Source organism: Macrobrachium rosenbergii, chromosome 17, assembly GCF_040412425.1.
Source record: "Macrobrachium rosenbergii isolate ZJJX-2024 chromosome 17, ASM4041242v1, whole genome shotgun sequence".
Taxonomy (NCBI): domain Eukaryota; kingdom Metazoa; phylum Arthropoda; class Malacostraca; order Decapoda; family Palaemonidae; genus Macrobrachium; species Macrobrachium rosenbergii.
In genome coordinates this window covers 3,907,857-3,929,472 of record NC_089757.1, presented here as the reverse complement: position 1 = coordinate 3,929,472, position 21,616 = coordinate 3,907,857, and the positions used below count along the sequence as shown (strand labels likewise).

Genomic DNA, 21,616 nt, shown 5'->3' with positions numbered 1-21,616 from the left:
CATACACATATTCAACTGCAACTTTCTCAACAAGAGAGGGTGGCTACAGAAGCTGTTACCCCTCCGTATCTAATCATTAACATCTTTGGATGAGGTTGCTAGCCCCATGCCCTGCCCACTGGATATTCAGCGGGTTTACGTGGCGACGAGATCGGGCATTTCTATACGGTCACCAAACAATGTAATAAACATACCTAACATTAGTTAACTTCTCAACTCGGTAGAGAGAGAGAGAGAGAGAGAGAGAGAGAGAGAGAGAGAGAGAGAGAGAGAGAGAGAGAGAGAAAGGAAAATAATCAACTTGGTTACATGGATCCGTGAAACATAATCATGCAGAGAGAGAGAGAGAGAGAGAGAGAGAGAGAGAGAGAGAGAGAGAGAGAGAGAGACTTGGATCAGTGGGATTAGGGAAGGAGAGCAGCAGAAGCAGCAGCATGAGAGAGAGAGAGAGAGAGAGAGAGAGAGAGAGAGAGAGAGAGAGAGAGAGAGAGAGGCTGCATTGCGTCATCGCCACTAGTCCTTAGGAGGAAGAAGGATCTAGGGCACCGGAAGAATGCTTATCTTCTTCTTTAGTCCTTTCTTCTCTTCCTCCTCCACCTCATTTTCACCGCCTGTTACTCCAACACGACCTCTTTCTCAGTCCTTCGTTGTTTTCTTAATAATCATTTCACCCCAATTTAATGTACTGTTATGCCCTGCCTGCTGCTTATCTGATTATTTCCTTTATCTATCTTTTCTCCTCCGCCACCTCCTCTCCGCTTTACAATAGCGCGATTTCTTTCTCTGTTTCTTCTTTCTACTTTTTTTTTTTCAGCGCAAATCACCATCACTTTCTTTCCCATGTGCTCTTCCACTATTCATCTTCCTTCTAAAACGGCTATTAATACTTCGGCTGTAATCTGATCCAAATGGCATCCTTCGTTATAATTTTTTACTACAGCTATTGCGTTATTCTATTATTCGTTCTCTGCGTTGATGTTATTATCTCTGTAATATGTAGATGTCGATGTCAAATTAATTTTGTTAATAGTTTTCGCGCGCCCCCCCCTCTCTCTCTCTCTCTCTCAACATACACACACTGACAATGTTAACGTTAAAGTCATATTATTTATATTTTTTCGTCAGATTTCGCTGATAAATTTAGCTCACTAAATAGCACAAACTGAAAAGCTGTTGCTGTTGTTCTCATATATTCAGCAAATTTCTCTAAAAAAATCAAGTTGTACATCAACGGAAATGAAGTAAGTAAAAAAAAAAAAGAGCCATCTCATCCCAAATACAGAGAGAGAGAGAGAGAGAGAGAGAGAGAGAGAGAGAGAGAGAGAGAGAACATCTTGGGCATGTTCGCGGCTCAACAAGGTAGAGGAAATGGAGGCGCAGTGAAAAACGCTATAAAGAAATTGCTGACATCACCGTGTGGACTAATGCTACGCGATGCTGATTCATCCACGGCGCATAATGTCTTTCTGCGTTCGGCAACGACGCCCATAACGAATCAAGGATAATCTGAAGAGTAACACGTAGGCATGTTATGTACACATGGTAGAACGTATGTATGTATGTGTGTATTTATATATATTATATATATATATATATATATATATATATATATATATATATATATATATATATATATATATATATATATATATATATATATATATATATATATATATATATATATATATATATATATATGAATTTACCCCACTGTATCGCTTAGTTATTAATAATTCAGAAATTTCCAATCTGACTAGGGGGATAAAGTACAGCAACAGTATAGGGAGTGACATGAGATTTTTAGTGTTCCTGCTTCCCCCTACTTAACGAAACACCTGGGAAGGATAATGACTGTTCCCTTCTAGCTAAGCCCCAAATCTAATTAAAACCTTTTGTATTTTCAAATACTGGTGAAGATTTTCTCTTGTTAATCTACAGGTAAAGGTGCTTTGGTCGTCGCCTAAGTCGTGCCTGCGGCACAATTTCTGCCATAAAAATGGCAAAACAACAGGAGCCGTCAGTCAGTCTGCTTGCGTCTGCCGAAGGCAGGTGCCGGGCACTCATTTCATACACTTGGAGAACTTTAGCCTTTGAACCAGACGTCGTCACGAGATAGTTAAGATCTGCCACACCTGGAGAATCTTCTATACAAGCATATCAAAGAAGCAAAGTATGGTACGTCCTGTGATTCGAGAGTTAGTTCTAAGCCAGTGTAACTTTTTCTCTTACTTGATATCTCTCTCACAATTCATAATTTAATTCAATCCCTTTTCCTTTGACTTTGCAACGATGTATTTACCAGTGCCAGTGTGTGTGTCCCTTGTTATAAGTGCACAGAGTAACGCCATTCCCTTGTTAGAAGTGATTGGAGTAATGCAATCTATTTTACTTGTGTATTAACTCGTTCTAAGAGAGATCTTATATTATTATTAGTGTCATTTGGAATTATTTCACTTCTAGGAGTGTGTTCAGTGTCATTTGCCCAATAGAAGTTTCTCCTATGTTTCTCGATTTGTCAAGAGAAGTCCGCCCTACCGGGTTGATATAATTGTATGACTACTGGAATTTTAATGATCTCTCGCATATGGTCCATTTATGTACTCATTTGAATTACTTAATGTACTAACATATCAGTCATAATTAGTAATAAAAATAGCTCTACTAATCAGCAACTACAATTTTCCTAATTAGCAACTAACAACATAACACTTATAATTAAGAACCAACACATCACTGACAATCAGCGACTAAAAATGAATAATTCGAAGTAAAGAGCCACAACATTTCACAGGGTATTGGTATCAGACAGAATGGCTTAGGTGAACATAAAGCTACAGAATTTATCACCACATTACCCTCAACTACATGTCCATAAGTGTCAGGGAAAATATTGCTGAGCAATGGATTGTTCAGCAACATTTTCCCTTTCCATCGAGATGTAATGGATTGAGTCGACGACATCCATCGAATGTCAAGGGAAGCCTTCGTATTTCAAAAGTCAGCACAACTGTGGATTAATTTCTTATTCAATGGCCTTTCCATATCTTGCGCTTAGTTTTTGACATGAGGGGATCTAATTTCTTTTCTTATTTTATGTTGTTTTCCTCAACGACCTTCTATTCAGTTCAATACCAAACTTCAATCTTCCTTCTCGTCTGGTAACTCTCTGCCCTCATTGTGACCTAATAAAGAAACTAAATAAAAATGATTCCACATCTTAGCTCTCTTTCACTATGGAAAATAGCCAGTGGTATCTAACAGTATATAATAAAATCTTTTATCAAAAAAAATGTTAAAAACATGGTATTGCGTATTTTAACACATTTGAAATAAGAAGCTGTTCCAAACTCCATCTTATTTTGTACTCTCTAATAAAAACACTTCCTTTATCATTTCTATTAATTTTTTCTTTTTTCTTTTTAATTCTCGTGTTTTCCTCTCTTTCAGAGGTAGATTCCTTCGTAAAACTTCAAAACATCCTTTCCTAATTACCACTCTCCGTGTCAACAAAGGCCACTCTAGGACCCATTGTCCCCCTTTCAGTTCTCAAATTCTGGAAACCTTCCCTTTTTTTTTTTTTTTTTTTATTCCTTCCAGCAGACCAAAGTCTAGTCTTATTTAGAGTGCGCCTGGTTTGCTTTCATTGGCAATGCCGGGGGGAGGTCGTACCGCAGTTCTTTAATCTAAAGTTGGCATCGGAAATTCACAAGGGAGCGAATTGCAAGAGACTGGCTCACTCCATGGACTTATTCTTCTTCTTCTTACTTTAGGAGGTCAAAGGTTGGCATGCATAGAATAAAAATACAAACAAAAATGAAATTCATGCGTTCAAGCATCACGATTTAACTTTTTACAATAAATTTCAAGATCAGGGCAAAAAGCTTATAACTTTTACCAAAAAGTTACGCACACACACCACACATGTGTTTATGTTTTTATTTTTTACGCACATATACAATCATCCTGTAGCTCTTCTCCAAAACTCCCAAATTATGCACATTTCATCATCCTACCGTCCTGTATTCTCTCCACGTGACCACACCACCTCAAAACAATTTGATCCACCTATCGCCTACGCTAACCTTCTTACTCATCTCCGTATCTCTCTGCAGGAAGAGCCCCGAGATCGATCTCAGGTGGGAGGAAACGAGTTATGCCCATTTACTAAGAAACGCACTTCCAAAACCGGCAAGTTAACACCACCTGATGCCCCTCCCTTTGAGGAAGACAGACTTATTCGGGAGAAGAATAGCATAATAAACATACGTATGTACAGTATATGCGAATGTGAGAGTGAAAACAAACACCTGTATCTGCCTGCGTAACTTCCTCGTTACGAAAGAGCTTAAATTTAACCCTGACTGAATCACCTAATGGTATTTTGGCAAAGCCCTGCAGAGCTATTTGATTTAATTTGCTATTTAAGGTCTTTGAAGCCACAAAGCGACGCAACAGAATAGATAATAGGGGGAAAAGATGAAAATCGAATTACATTTTATGCGATGTCGTATCAAGCTTTCACTCTTCCTAATTATCTCCCCCACAAAACCACGCAACCGGCCCCCAAACCCCAAAAACCCCTCACTACACAATCAGAAATGTATGATTAAATTCTGTCATTCCTCCTCTTTCCCCTTTCCCCCCTGACCCACACTACCAACACAAAAAAATAACGATTTTCGTGACTAAAATCAATATCATTCTTTGCAGAAGAGACTATAGTTTATCACAATACTGGACTGCATTTGAGCAGAGAGAGAGAGAGAGAGAGAGAGAGAAAAAACGCATTTGACACGTGATTACTATCAGTAATTGCATTACTCCTGAGCATGAGGCTTGAGCTAACTGAAATTCTTGGACTAGTTCTCATTGGAAAGACTGACGAGAAAATCAAATGCATGACAATCAATGAACGTATTGATAATTAACTCCTTTCTCATTTAATTACTTGGAAATGGAAAAACAGACAATTAAAAATTAAAGAAAGGAGTAATAACAGCAAACTAATACGCACTCTTGTTTTCATTTCTCATAGCCCCGATCAACTTCAGTCAAGACAACGCACTCCCTTTTCCCCGGCGTATCGTGCGCACTTATTAGACATGAAATCTAGGTCAGTGCGACGTGACTCTTCTTTCAGCATCCCGTCCGTTTATTAAGTGAAAGACTTAGAGACGCGAACAAGACTTCTCTCCTCCTGATGTTTTATTCAAATTTCTCTTCTGATATATTTTGAAGCGATCTTCCTTTACCGCAAGGAGTGGAAAGGTGAGCAAATGAATACAAGAATTTTATGTTAAATAACTACAAATATCTCTTCACTTTCTGTTCATCCGTATATCAGTACATCATGACATTCGCAATTTGAAAAATTTCCATAAATAAGAACGCATGAAAATAAAAACCAAGAGGGGGGAAAAATGGATATAGGATATTGTCGAAATTAACTAGAGCCAACAAAAGACTCCCATACAAAATGCAATTTACTGAACGTGATTTTAATCCTCAGGTCAATATATAGATAAATGGAAGGAAAAGCCAATTTTTCAAAATGTTTCTAAAATTTCATGAAAATGAAAAATTGAGACAATTCCTCTAAAGAAGCATAAAAGAAAAACTACAGAATATAATATGTACCACAACAGCGACCTTCCTTCTTAATCAAAATTTACGAAACACTACGCAGCATCAAAATCTAATCCTGTGGCCATGTGATACCCCAATCAGCAAAGACAAACAAACAAATCGGAACAAAAATATTGCCAAACAAACAAGGAAGAACAACAATCGAGAGGGGTGCAAATGCAAAAGTGGTGTTATGTGTGTGTGTATGTGTATGTATGTTCTCTTAACGTTTAATATTTATCGCCGAAGGTTTCATAACAACATGATGTTTCGTTGCCTATACCATGTTGCAATGCAATATGATTTTATACACGACACAACAAGCTGCGCCTCTTGCCGTGTTCTCTCTTGCATATTATCGCGCATTTGCAATCGACCCATTTGCACACTCCACTGTGGAGGGCAATACATCACTTTAATAGGAAACGAAAATCCTTCTCAAATATAAAATGGTAGGATGCAAAATCAATAAATGTTTTTCACTAACGCAATATATATATATATATATATATATATATATATATATATATATATAAAATATATATATATATATATATATATATATATATATATATATATATATATATATATATATATAATATAGTGCATGCGCATAACGTTTTTTGTGATTCTGAGACTATATTAGGACGACATCTTTATCTTCCGATACATAAAAATTCTTCCTTACACGAAATTTTGTTTTTATACCGAGGATGATAATGTCTTCGCAACGAATGTAAAACTTCTCGACATGAATTGAAAAATAAACGAATTCTCTCATCCCGCTGTTTGCCCCAGTCAAACAGACAGGCATGGAGAGCAGAAGAGCAAAAAGTAAAATCACGCGCAAACATCGTCGTCCTTGTCCCCGCCAAAAACCACATCATTACGACGGAGCATTTTGTTCATTACAGTGCTAACATGCAGCAGCACTGTACGGGTACACAATCAAGTAATGATTGTAGTGACAGAAATAGAAAGGACGTTAATGACAGCGCTAATACCCACTCGTAAAATAATGCAGTGATGAATTCGGCTCATTCTGAATTATATTTATAAACAAAATTTCGGAATAAACGCATTTGCAGACTTAATTACCAGTTTCATTCGATTTTTAGGCCTGGCGGTTATCGAATATCATATTTATCATTTAACCATTTAAAACGAATTTTGCATTTCTGCTGCAAGCTCATACGTGTGCCAGTTTAAATCCTGATAACTGCTTTCGTCTAACATTTTTCCTCAACAAATACAATCAAGAGCGTCTATAAGTAGCTGCTGACCTTGGCCACGCTTGGGTGAATTCCAGCTTTGCAACCCGGATATAAGGACCTTGGGCTATTGCAACTAGCATTTAAACGAGACTCCTTAAAATAGCGTCGTGTATGGTCGGATGATGAAAGCAAAACGATTCGTTAGCATGACTTACAGTGCATTTTATCTTTACACAGAAAGTTAACTATGGCAGTGTGTGACAGGAGATTCAGAACTAAAAATATCTTCGCCAATGTGTGAGAAGCCTTCCTGAAAGTTATACACCTTAAGGTCGCCCCCTTAACTCAAGAAAAGCTCAGAATATAAACAACTAAGAAGCTTGTTGCTTTTATTGCTTGTTTTGATGTGGTCATTCAAGGTTAATCTCTGGGATCTGCTGCCTACACAGGCCACTCTGCAGACAAGTATGACACAACTTCTCTTCAAGAGGCACCATTTTGAAAACACAAAATACAGCGTCGATTTCGCCGTATCATTCGAATTAATGTAGACATTATATATATATATATATATATATATATATATTATATATATATATATATATATATATATATATATATATATATATATATATATATACACACACACACACACACACACACACACACACACACACACACACACATATATATATATATATATATATATATATATATATATATATATATATATATATATATATATATATATATATATACCCACACACAAAAGCTGTAGGTCTGTAAATGAAACTAACTAATACGCCATAATCCTTAACAGACATATGACACGCGAAGCGGAACGAGTGACAGTAACCAATAATATAATAATTTATACGAGCAACACTCTTAGTCATAATATTAGACCGAGACATAAGTTGTCCTACAAGGATAGGCTACCGAGGGACCGGAGGACAGAAAGAGAAAGCGATGAAGCTGGACCTCGACTACAAATTTAAATCGTTTTAACAACGAATAAATATTTTCGTGCAGCCCACAATGCAGTTTCTACCAACACCAGAAGAGGATTAATCCTCAACCTACTTTTGATAGGATCAAGGCGAAAAAGCATATAATAAGATGTATGAAAAATCCGGAATTATGCAGCGTTTTTTTAAATATACAATGTAGGAGTGTTTATAGAATTTCTGAAAAATTCGCAATGATTCACAGATTCAAACAAAATATTTTTCCTCATCAGAGTTGCAAAACGTTAGCCTTGTTAACTGGAATCAGTAATATATAAACGTAGACCTAAAGAACTTCATTTTTCAACGGACTGTTGAAGTATGTTAGAAATATCGGGTACTTATCCCAGATCACAGAAAACCATATAGATGAACAAGGAGACCCGAAGGTTGACGAAACTGTCAATTAGGAACAAAAGAATCGAAAAAAGTGCCTTGTTAAAACTTCCAATAAACCTTAGTACTCTGGTGCAAAGGGAAATAGATCTAGGTGTCTCTTATCGTCTCATAGCCGTAATTATGTTCAGACCCAGGCAGGCTCAGCGAGACTGTTTTATTCATGCGGTTTCGGTGCGTAGCTCATTCACGAATGATATTTGGCGTTGTGACTGCCATGATCACTGACACCGAACACCAGAATACTCATGATTTGGAATTAAATGTTGTAACTCAATATAGAGATAATTCAAAATTTGACAGATTTAAGTGTCTCATCGTTATACCTCAAGTTAAATGTAACTCAATATAGAAATAATTCAAGATTTGACAGATATAACAGTATCTCATCATTATACTCAAAGTTACAAAATTTAAACTGGAAAATTTTCATTCGAAACCTGACTCATAGTATAAAAGAGTAAAATCAGAGGAAAAGAATCCAAACGCATGCATGACCATGAAATAAAATAACTTCAGGTAAGAAACACTGCACTTTCTGGGTCAACTGAAACAATATACTGGTTTGGCTTCAACAGGACTGAATTTGGCTCTGGAGTAGGGAAGCTCTCCCCTTTATCAGCTTGAAACTTCCTGGGTAGACCACTGAACTGACTGTTATCACAAGAAAGAAAATTTCGTATATTAATTTCAGCTTGGATAATTTATGCTGTTATGTGTTTATTATTATATTTTTTTTCTAAATTAGCACACAGTTGCATGATACAAACCTAAATAGCCATAAACTTCAATAAAACTTCTTTCCAGTAAATACCTCAAAGAGAAAAGAGAGAACAAAATCGAAGAGAAGAGTGCATGACAGACATGACAGAGAAATATATACATAAATAAATAAGGAATAATACTGAGGCATTAGTCGGAAAAACTAGCACAATTGTTCAGGCATCTTTAAAGAAGAATTCCATCTTTGTAATGCTCTCATAAAAAAAAAAAACTGAATTTTACTCAATAAACCATGTTTGCCGGTGCTTGAGAGTGTCTGGTAGTACATGAACATGACTAACTGAAAAATGCGCTTATTCGTTCGCAGTTAGCAATGTTTCCAACTAGCGTTACTTGAGACGCGCTTGCGATAGCCCATTTCTACTAAACTAGTGTATCAACGACTGTTAAAACATATCCATCGCACATAGAACAACAACGCTAAAACAGGGACTAAAATCAAGGTATATTTTCATTTCCAAACTCACTGGCCATGAACGAGTACTGTGTCACTTGATACTGCCTCACTTAAGAAATGAGAGAGAGAGAGAGAGAGAGAGAGAGAGAGAGAGAGAGAGAGAGAGAGAGAGAGAGGCTAACATAGGGCTTGTCAGATTGTTTTTCATGCTGCATTTAGCCCTTTACTCTTTTTTCTTCTTTTTTTATGATGTGTGGTTCTCGAAACTCTATGCTGCCACCGTCCACTTAAACACTAAATGCCCACTTAAGCTCAACTTGATGGCACATAAAAATCTGCTACCGCTTTCCATCGCCCATTTTATCGTTTGCGCATAATATTTTTTTTCTTTTTGGTGGCGCGTTGTTGCAGAATGTCCCGTATTGTACAGCTGCGTTTATTAGACTGTTAGGGGACCGGTGCTTTCAGTCCTCTGGTGCTGGGATTTCAGCGTCACTTCTTCTTTTGTCCCGATTCAAGAGGCCGAGGATTACGAACTAGAAGATGTAGGGCGAATAAAGGAGGAAAGAAGAAAGGGAAGAAGAAAATGGAGGGAAGGAATCAGAGAGCCGAATCAAGAACGAGGAGGATTTGACAAGAAGAGGCAGAACGAAGAATATAGGCGGAAATGATCGAAAGGGAAATTAAGAAAAAGGAATATAACGAAGTAGAAGACCAAATGAAGTAGAAAGGTCAGAAAAAATAAAATAAGGAAGAAACAGAACTGGGATTAAGGAAATAATAAATATGAAAGAAAAGAAAAAAAATAAATGAGAGGAAAAGAAAAGAGATAAACAAGAATAGTATAAGGGGCATAAAAGAAAAAAATAAGAAAGGGGAGAAGATAAAGAGAAAGAAACAAAAACACGAATAAAGAGGAAGGATAGAAAAAAAAAGAGAGAGACGGCAAATAAGGGAAAAAGGACAAGCAAGGAGAATTCTGAATAAGGAAGGGGAACAAGAAGAAAGAGAAACGAGAACCTTAATAGGAGCAGATAAAAAAAATGATGGAAAGGGCGAATGAAAAAAAGGGGATAAAGAGATGAAAATGTAAGTAAGACGAAGGTCGAATACAATTGTGAAAGAAGAAACAACTACAAAATGTGAGAGATAAAAGGAAAATGAAGAAACAAATGACTACAGAAATAAAAGAGAAAAAAATGAAAACGGAACATCATATAAATACACGATAGAGAAGGAAAAGAAGAAAAGTAAATAAAAATTAAAGCAAGTAAAAAAAATACAGGGAAATAAAATGTTGTTGACGCAGAGTAAAGAAATGGTAAACGAAAGCTGACTGTACAATATTCCACACTTAGGTAAAGACGTTACGGCTGCATGTGTATAACGTTGGCAATGAGCTGAGAATATAAGGTAAAATTCGTTACATGTACATGGTTATATTACGTCAATAGGAGAGAGAGAGAGAGAGAGAGAGAGAGAGAGAGAGAGAGAGAGAGAGATACTGTTGTGCGCGCGACACACATGCGCATACAATATGTATGTGTACACACAAACATATATATATATTATCATTATGCGGAACATTTCAGGAAGACCTTCTGAACCGCTCACTTACCAGAATCATAATTTCTGCGACCACTTATGGGGCACAGGTGGAGCTCGTATATCTCTTCTTCGCAACCTAGAATTAACCCACAAAAGATTAATTTCTAAAGAACTGAAGTTACTATTTCTGACACTTACTGCTATAGGAACTGTTACACCGACCTACTGTATACCCTGATCATGAAAATTCATTTTCTCTTTATTTGCCGGTTACCTCACCTATCTATCATCCATGCAGTGCTATCGGTATTATTACTGTTACTTTCACTGTTGTTAAGCTGGTAAAAAGTACAAATCATGAAGACTGTTACACGAGAGATGCTTTGAACCAACAAAATGCAAGAGTTACATTTAGAGAAAGAAATAAAGCCTTACATTTACCAGGCAAATTTGCGTCCCACATTATTACATGTGAACAAAGAATGCTGGAACCCCAAAAGAGAAAAAATTATCAACATGATGATAACAGCCCGTGACACTGACAAAGTAAAAATACAAACTGATCAACAAGGTAGAACACATGTGTCACACAAGGCGTCAGCCTCTCTAGTTGCCAACGCAGCAAAAGGAAGGACAGGTGAGATTGATTTACAAAACAATAAACTGAGAGGAACTCATGTAGATATATGTTGGCTCTCGGTTGACAGCAACAAAGACGATGAATAATAATAATAATAATAATAATAATAATAATAATAATAATAATAATAATAATAATAATAATAATAATAGGGCTCAGAAACAAAATAGGACACTTGGAAGGAAATCATCTGATGTTGCAAATTTGCTCTTTCTTTGGCTTACTGCGGTAAACTAGCAAAAAAAAAAAAAAAAAAAAAAAAAAAAATTACTGGACAGATGAAATCATATAACACTGAAACACAAATCGTGTATGGGGTACTGTACTTATATCTCAATTTTTTTCACATTTTTATACGCTACCTCTGATTTCGTTGAAGTTATTCAAGGACAAACTTCGGAAAACAAAAATCATATGAATAGTAATCATGCAATACGAAATATGGAATAATAATAGCATATATATTGTTGAAGCTATTCAAAGCCCTGGAAAGAATTTGAGCAATATGGGATTAACACGTAACACCGAATAGTGGGTGATCCATAATTATGATAATAATAATTACCTAATATGATAATTCAAGCCTTAAAAGAAAACAGTCAAACACCTTGAAAACGCATCAAAACGAAGAAAAAACTGAAAACACAACTCTTCACTGCTCACTCAAGGTTACTGATCTCAAAATGAAGTCTATTGGAACTCAGGGTGCTGACTTCATTGCACAAGCCAAAACATGAGATCAATGACATCAGGGTTCCCAGCTAGCGTTTGATATTGATGGACATGACAGAAAAACGTCCGCGCTGTCACATACATCATCATTGTCTCATTCAATGACTACAGCTGATGGAGAGAGGATATGCCATATGACTCTTCCTACGTAAATATCGACCTTGAGATAGAAAAATAGAATTTTACGTTTGAGAGGCCAGGTCACTTGGCGTTCAGTTTGTTGCTCAATTCTTCATATGGGAGTTACCTTTGACATGGCGTGATCCATTTGATTTGTTGCTCTGCATGCATGAATGTGTGCGGATACTGGAAAGGATCATTATATTTGCAATTATTTTAACAGAGAGATTTGATGAATTCGATAACAAAATGAGAGAGAGAGAGAGAGAGAGAGAGAGAGAGTACCGGCATATAGGAGCAAAATAAAAAAAAAAAATAAAAAAAAAAGGGAGAAAATCCGAAGCTTAGTCGAGCGATTCAGGCCATCGGTTACCCGCAACAGATCCAACAGAGTAGTTGATAAAAGCCATAAAGATCAAGATAAGGAATAACGGAGGGAAAAAATTAATAGAAATCGATTTAGGGTCGCGGACTGAAGGATTGCACAAGAAGGCTCTGCGAGCGAAGAGACGAAAAGAAAAGGGGGAGGGGGGGAAGTGGGAGAATTTAGCCAATCAACAGGAGCTACAGGAATTAGACAAGAAGAAAAAAACACTCTGGATAAATGTGAGGACTGTGGATTAGCCTCCTCCTCCTCTCATATCAGGGCGATAAGATTCTTCTAGAAAGGAGACCGCGAGGCCCACCCACTGATGTTGACGTGATTGCAAAGGAGACGGGGGAAAAGACAGGACAAGAAAAACCCTCTCTGTCCCTTTATCGTCCCCTTGCAAAGGCCCTGTAACTCAAGAGGCTGCTCCCAAAGAATAAAAATAAACACGGTCTTTAAAAAATGTCAAAGTTTGGGGACTGTAAGAAACTACGAGACAGAGTGCGTCCCACAGAGTGAGAGAGACGGGTCGTTAATGATAACGTTATCTTGACACAGACCACAGCAATTTATCTTGTCTCCGCCTTCTTGCATCTGACTTTCCAAAGCTAATGATATTCTATGGAAACAGACAATCGGTGTAACTGGACTCTCAGCACTAAAAAGCAGCAGGCAGAGAGAGAGAACAGTATTGACATTGAAACGTGAAACTGGGAAAATGAAATGTAATCTCGAGTACTAACTCCCTCCCCACAAAATAAAAAAAATAAATTTCCCATTAAAACTATTGTGAAACCTGGGAAGGTTTCACTGAAGACTATAAATATTTTCCTTCATCTCTAGAATACGTTAACAAAAGGAAAATATTTCTATTTCTCTGATCCTCAAGCCGAATGGGTGGACAAGCGAATGATTTTAGTTAGCTCAAATGGGGCAAGAAAAAATAACAAGAAGTGATACTTGACTCAGACGGAAAACGAAAGCAAGAATAGAACTCCCAAGCTTTGGCAGATATGATCAACAAAAGTGGCTAAGTGGTGCAGCGTTAAGCTCACATTGACTATGTTCACAGATCGCTCCAAGACTATTGCCCAACGGTCCTCCTAGAAATAAATGAATACACGCGGCTGATGGGGCCAAGAAAAAGGGCATGGGGTAGGCAACCTCATCCTGAAAGACATGCCGAAAAACCGAAGGTTGTATCCTTCTGGCGACACCCACTCCCAAGAGGAAAAATTTTATGATAAATAATTCATCGTGCGCTTTATTACCTTTAGAAGGGATGGCCCTAGAGGGGAAAAAATTTCCGGTTCCCAGTAAGCCTTTATGGATGAGGTCACTATACACACACACACACACACACACACACACACACACACACACACACACACACACACACATATGTGTGTATATATATATATATATATATATATATATATATATATATATATATATATATATATATATATATATATATATATATATATATATATATAAACGCGAATAATGGACTATCATTTTACTTACTGGCCTTTTCTTTAGGGACGATATACGCTAAAAACTTAAGACATCAAGCCATAGCAAGTGCGAAAAATTTAATGGCAATAAATAACCTGTGTTCTCAGATTATTTACTTAATTTTACAGCAAAAGTAAATTTTACGGCCACCCAACTGAAAGTAAGGCAGTTAACCGACAACTGATTTATTGATTTATGAAAGTTAGGTTGTCAAGCCCAAGTACTAGGCACTACCGGCCATTCAGGGCTGAGGGCAGTGAAAATGCGGAGTTGGAGTGGTTGGACAACAAGATAAAGAGATCCATAAAAGAAATAAGATGAAGTACAAGGCTCTAGAGGTGGAATTGGGAGAAAACCTTACAGTTGTACTAAGAAGTAATACCCAGAGAGGTTGAGACTAGACAGTGAGTGCCACTAAAGGCACAGGTAACGTTGGTACACTGACAGCACAAACCCCCTACGGAGGTTAACCATAAACTATCTAATTTAACTTAAGAGCGCCATCTACTTACATCATCGCTGCCTTGTTAACGCGCGAATCTAAAAGGTCAAGTTTTATGGTCGGCTGTAAGGAGGAATGATTAAAACAAGTAAAAAATGCGCCGAAAGTTTCTTCGGCGCAATCGAGTTTTCTGTACATCGTATAATCAAGGCCACCGAAAATAGATCTATCTTTCGGTGGTCTCGGTATATTGCGGTATGAGACGCGGCCCATGAAACTCTAACCACATCTCGCTGGTGGCCTGGCCTATATCGTTGCCAGACGCACGATTATGGCTAACTTTAACCTTACATAAAATAAAAAAAAAAAAAACTACTGAGGCTAGACGGCTTCAATTTGGTTTGTTTGATGATTGAAGGGTGGATGATCAATTACTAATTTGTAGCCCTCTAACCTCGGTAGTTTTTAAGATCTGAGGGCGGTCAGAAAAAAGTGCGGACGGACAGACAAAGCCACACAATTGTTTTCTTTTCAGAAAACTAAAAACTGATAACTTTTTTCTACGTATTCGATAAAATGACTACTTTCTATTTGAGACTAATTGTGACTTACAGACACAGACCAAATTTCATAATATGTTTGTCAGTTTTGGTGAATACCAAAACAAACATAGATGAGTAAGCTAAAATCAGTGATAGTTTTTATTTCTCATATCTTTTTAGTGTTACGATTCCCTTTCGAGTGCCTGCCTACTCAACATCAACAGCCTGTTCAAAAAACTTAATATTGAGCAACCTGATAAGAGAGAGGTTATCGTCAGAACGTGCTGATAATCAGTTAGCCGACACAAAGCGATAAGATAATACCAGAACTCGGTCCTGAGGCATCACAGAATTTTTTTCGAAAGCCATCTGTGGGAAACGTTCTGCGCGTTGTATCGCCCTATATTCATGCCAGGAAACTTCGGGGAATAGACAAATAGCCTCACGCAAGCAAGGAGCAGCAATGTTACATTCTAAATCATGAAAAGTTAAGACATTTTAAAACAAAGACTTTGTAATCTGCAAGAAAAAAATGATACAACATACCACGTTATTAACAGCCCCTGTTAATGGTTCATCCAAATATTCAATACCTTATACCCTAATTTTAAAGAAATGCCAGCTATTTTTTTTTTTTTTTTGTAAAATAATAAAATAAGAATGACCTATGAAGCTGCATAAGAAGGTGAAATAAGGTGAAGAATAAAATAGAGAAGAAGCAGTTATCCTCCTCCACCTCTTATAAAGATAAAAACTGGACGAAAGACTGGAAGCAAAGACAACATGAAGGGGTTCTAAAAGTTATCTTCTTTCTCCTCCCCCTCCTTCTTCTCCCATTACACTTTGCTTCTCTGTGCCTTATTAGTTTTTCTTTCTCATATATATTCTTCTCTATTGTCTTGAATTCTATATGACGTCCGCACTCACACACATATAAATGCGTTCATTATCTCCATATATATATCCCCTCATACGGAATTCACTTTACCTTGCCAATAATTTGCGTCCTAATGGTAAAATGAATTCGACTTTAAGGGGTATGTGTGACCTAATATTTTTCAGTATAAAAGAATAACATGTCCATTGGTGAGGAAAATACTTATACCATGCTTCACACGTTATTACTTATAGTTCTCCCTACATCACAATTCACTGCACATTCAAAGATCAGTGGCGTAGCGAGATGCGCATGGATGGATAAAATAGGCATCTGGCCAGAGGTTGTTAAGCCTAGACGTGAAATGATTAATGAGTAAAATTCCTCTTAATTCACCACATATCTTCTAGTTACCCCCCACAGTTTACGGAAGAAAATTCAAGTAGTAATAAAAACAAATGAGTAAGAAATATTGCAAAATGCTAATGTCAACTTGTCCTTCGTATTAACAGAGAGAGAGAGAGAGAGAGAGAGAGAGAGAGAGAGAGAGAGAGAGAGAGAGAGAGAGAGAGAGAGAGAAAATATTAGTTTAAAACTTCATCTCTCACATTCCACATCCAATCACGCATAAGGGAAACCCATAACATAGCGAAGACCCACATTCTTCAAGAGGCAAAAACCACAGTCTTCGCTTTCCCCAAAATGCATGTTTTCGGATTCCTTCCTAAGTAGTGACACAATAGTCTTTGCTCAGATTTCCCGAGTTATTTACGTTGGAGCAAATACACCAGGATATCGTATCTCCAATTTGATCACCCACCGACCTCAGATAACAATAATATTTACCGCAGACTTTTTGACACCTTGGTAACCCAATATTTACAGATCCAAATCTGATTGTTGTCGGGTCAAGCTAAAATTAATCATGGCCAAGTTTCCTTTTTTTTTAGCCTTATCTTATTCTTTGGCTGTGTGATTCTTTACATAATTTGGAAATCGACCATATCTGATAAGCATGTAATTAGAATATATGTGGATCTGCTGCGTACATATTTGTGTCAGCAAACATATGCACTTTTAGAATGTTCATAAAATTAATACAGTAATTTTGGTTTTAAAGTTATACACTCTAATCCTTTCATAATTTTTTGAGATTTCCTATTCAGCATCTATTCCTTTTAGTATATTTTCATTGTGATTTTAACAGCTAAGCATTACATCAGACTATATATATATATATATATATATATATATATATATATATATATATATATATATATATATATATATATATATATATATATATATACACACACAATAAAAGAACCCCCAAGTCCCACAGCACTTGAAATCCTTAGCAAGTTTTGATAAATCTCTCATAATTTTGAACTGAAGTGGCGTCTTCTAAGAAGCCAAGAAATGCCAGTTCATATCCATTACATTTCACTCTTCGGAGATAAATATTCGGTGATAGTACAAAGTATGGAGTCTTTCTGAGAAGGTTTTCTACACTTGATAATCACTTCCCACACGCCCCCCTCCCCCGAAATCGAAAGCCGTAAGTAATGACTCAACAGCTCGAAATAAAGACTTCCATATCTTGGAATAGAATCTAATTTTATCAGTATGATAAGAAACCTGATTTATCTGGTGAGCATCAATAAATTTAAATATACTTCTTTCAAAGATACTGGATGTACAAGTGTTTCCACTTCATCCGTATCGCTACCAGTTTATCATATTAGAACAAAGATAAGAGGGTAAGTGATTTTTTTTATTGAACGATCATCAGTAAACAATGCAACCAAGTAGAGAACAGAAAAAATACACTCAAGAATACATTTTACATTTCAAATTACTATTATTATACGTTCGCGAAAACTGAAAGTACGTACGCCAAAAGGAAACGCGAAAATAAACACCTTGACCAGTCAGTGTTATTTACTTCATGTGGTGTCGCAGAGTCCTAAAGTCTGTTTAATCTAATCATAGATGAGATTACAGGGCACCAAAAGGAATAATCGTTCCGTAGCACCGATGTATGTTGTTCGGATATGATACCGGAGAAGTGATAAAAAAGAAGTTAGAGTCCCCAGAACACTGGTTTCTGAGGACGTACGGGAAAAGATGAAAAGGAAGCTACCACATGGAAAAGGATAGAAATGATGCCACGAAAGTTAGAATTGAAAGGAGACTCATAAAAAAAAGTATTTCTTAGTTTAACCAGACCACTGAGCTGATTAACAGCTCTCCTAGGGCTGGCCCGAAGGATTAGATTTATTTTTACGTGGCTAAGAACCAATTGGTTACCTAACAACGGGACCTACAGCTTATTGTGGAATCCGAACCACATTATAGCGAGAAATGAATTTCTATCACCAGAAACAAATTCCTCTTGTTCTTCACTGGCCGGTCGGAGATTCGAACTCGCGACCAACTGAGTGGTAGCTGGGAACGGAACCCGCTCACCCAGCGAAGAACTAACAGTGAGGATTAAACGGAGAAGCAGAAGCACGTGGAAACTTTAAAATGAGACTTAAGGAAAAGAAGGAAACAAGAGGCAAAGAACAGACAGGAGAAGGCTAACATACATAGCAATTAAGAATTCCCATGTCGTTACGTTCCTTCTTTAACGCTTGTTATATGCACAAATACACAACACGCCAGCAAAGCCATTAACGTACCGAAGCCGGCTTTGAAAATTTGCAGTGGGTAAATTTCCGTATTGGCGAAAAAGGAGAAAATAGAAAATAGTAATCAAGAGAAAAGAAACAAGGCATTTTTGAGAAGCAGTACAATTTTGCTTCAGGTTACGAGCTTTGACAGCCATCGTAATGCATCAAATACTCTTTCCCAGTTCACAGCAAAGATAGTAAAGGTCTCTGGTTCTGAGATGTGATATCACAGCATTCCAACAGAATAAAGACGCTGACTGTTAGTGAATGGGTACCAAGCACCCAATCCAGAAGCACAAGCACTAAATGCAAAACCATAACTTCCCTATTAGTTACTTGTGATATGGTCACCTAAGGCATTCCGATCAAGTAATCGTTGAGTTAGGTCAATGCTTGATGGGTAAGAACCAATGATTGGCGGGTATAAACATCCCCAGGTCATTGCACTATACATTTTTATAACTTTTCATGCAACCTTCCCGTCTTTATCATCATCAAGGAAACCCTGTTTCCAAAATGCCGCAAACTCTCTCTACCTGATAGACAAATCTCGTTCCCAGTGTGAGTCAGAAATTTATTTCTGTGAAACTTGCTCAAGTGCTCATTATTTCCATATATATATACAGTATGTATACATATATATATATATATATATATATATATATATATATATATATATATATATATCACTGTTATATGTGTGTATTCATTATATAATTATAATCACTGTTGTACGTGATTCATTTATCCACAGGTGAAAAATAAGAGACGACGTGTAGGTCCTGACCAATTTCGATTTTATTACCAAGCCAGTGATGAAGATTTGGAAGTAAAGTTGAAACCGGTCAGGACCTACACCCAGTCTCTTATTTTTCACCTGTGGTAATGTGTGATATATATATATATATATATATATATATATATATATATATATATATATATATATATATATATATATATACTGTCATGAGGGAGACCTCTTCTATAGTCACCCTTCTGCACCCTGACCTCTAAGAGTGCAATAATGTGCCATACAAACTTGGTTTACTTTTATTCCAATTGAAACAAGTACAGTAACTTTCATAACACTGCTGACTAACAAAGGAAGGTTGTGGGAAATTTCACCCCTTCCTGAAAATCTCTCATTCCCCACCCCTTAGTAATCTTTTAATCCTCTTCCTTGACCTAGTGACTGCTTGAGACCTTTCTTCTAGGTACCGCCTTTTGGAGACCAAATCCCTGCCCAAGGTACAGACGAGCCAGTGAAGAAGATTAACCCAAAAAGAGAAAGCTCCAGGGCTATACCAACTAATCACCACATGGAGGGTACCAACCACATGGTCTGAAGGCATAGAAAACGGACTGCAAGGCAAGAAGACACTGCCATCTGGAAGGAAGAGAATCATAATCCGCTGAGGTCTTAAAAGGCAGCGCACGGGCAGCGCTTGTAAGAAACACCCGGCTGCAAAATCCACACACTTGCCCCTTTTCCTCCACTCCCTCAGAGCCTTGACCCTTCCCACGTGGCTGCTTTGAGCCTTAGTCTTTTTACAGTGCAAGTCCCATAAACTCTTGCCCTCCATGCTGGCGCTGAAGATGAAGTCCCCCTGTTTCCGACTAAAAGGTTAAGTACCAGAAGCTAAGTTCTGAATCAGTTATGGATCTGCTATTCTTCTACTGAATTTATTTTGCTTTCTGAAATGTGATTTTCCACAGAGACCTGACTTGTTTAGTGCAGTGCAATATCCAAAATTTCACACATGTTTACCAGTACCTAGAATCCAGTTGCTTTGGCACCTTCTGTGCACCCCCTCGATTCTCTTTAATTACATTACCTAATTTGTGTAAGTAACCGAATGCGTTCTTGATTCCAGACGGAGTTGCTAGCTGTGGAATCAACTGTTCATCTTGTGCTTGTTCCGTGGTCATAACCACTGCCCCACACCCAACAATGTTCTTTGAAGTGGATTTTTCCCCGGGTCTGTTATTGTTTAATTTGTTGTAAATTTAGTTGTTCGACTGGACTCTGTTTTACCTGTTTGGTTTTCGAAATTCCCCATTCTTCTGATTTAATTGTTAATTTTAAATATAAGTGATTTTAAACGACCCTAAGTGTTTATCTGCCATTAGATTTTTTTTTAGTATGTTTTACCTGAATCAACACCAGCAGTCAGATTTGAAAGTCCCATGTTAAGTTCCATATCCCTTCCCAGGTAAAACTCTAATATTGGCGACTCTTGCTCGGATTCTTGTAGCCAGCAAAGTGCAGGACCCTTGCAAGCCTGCAACACTTGCAGCAATCAGCTACTAGCTTTGCCACAGCTGGATACAAGACGAAGAAATGAACCTCTAGCATAAACCCCTTTATAAGCACACAAGTGAACAGATTTCCACAGCATGAGTAAAATGCTACTTCATCTAATATGTTTGGTGCGACCATAATCTGACTGTAAAATCTGTTAGGGATCAGTTACACCATGTGCATAATCCATGAATAGCTCACATAGAAGAGAGAGTGTTAATTAACCGAAACAGAAGCTTTGTGCTATTACATGTTCTGCCTGTTTTCAACGTTAGGATAGTTTGGCAGTGAAGTGCTAAACCAAGTGATACCTAAGGAAATAGTGCATTATTTCCTCTTCCATGTGCTCCAGACAATTTGTAGTCCACCATTTTTAGCTAGGCAGCACAGGCCATGAATTCAAGCCCAACCAGTAAATTTTGTTTGCT

At 37.2% G+C, this 21,616-nt stretch overlaps 1 long non-coding RNA gene across 1 annotated transcript; it reads left to right on the top strand.

Moving 5' to 3' along the window:
- Positions 1–2,055: 2,055 nt before the first annotated feature.
- On the top strand, positions 2,056–21,616 carry LOC136847569 (uncharacterized). Its single transcript, XR_010855769.1, has 3 exons — positions 2,056–2,175; positions 20,101–20,510; positions 20,761–21,616. It is a non-coding gene; the product is annotated as an uncharacterized lncRNA (long non-coding RNA).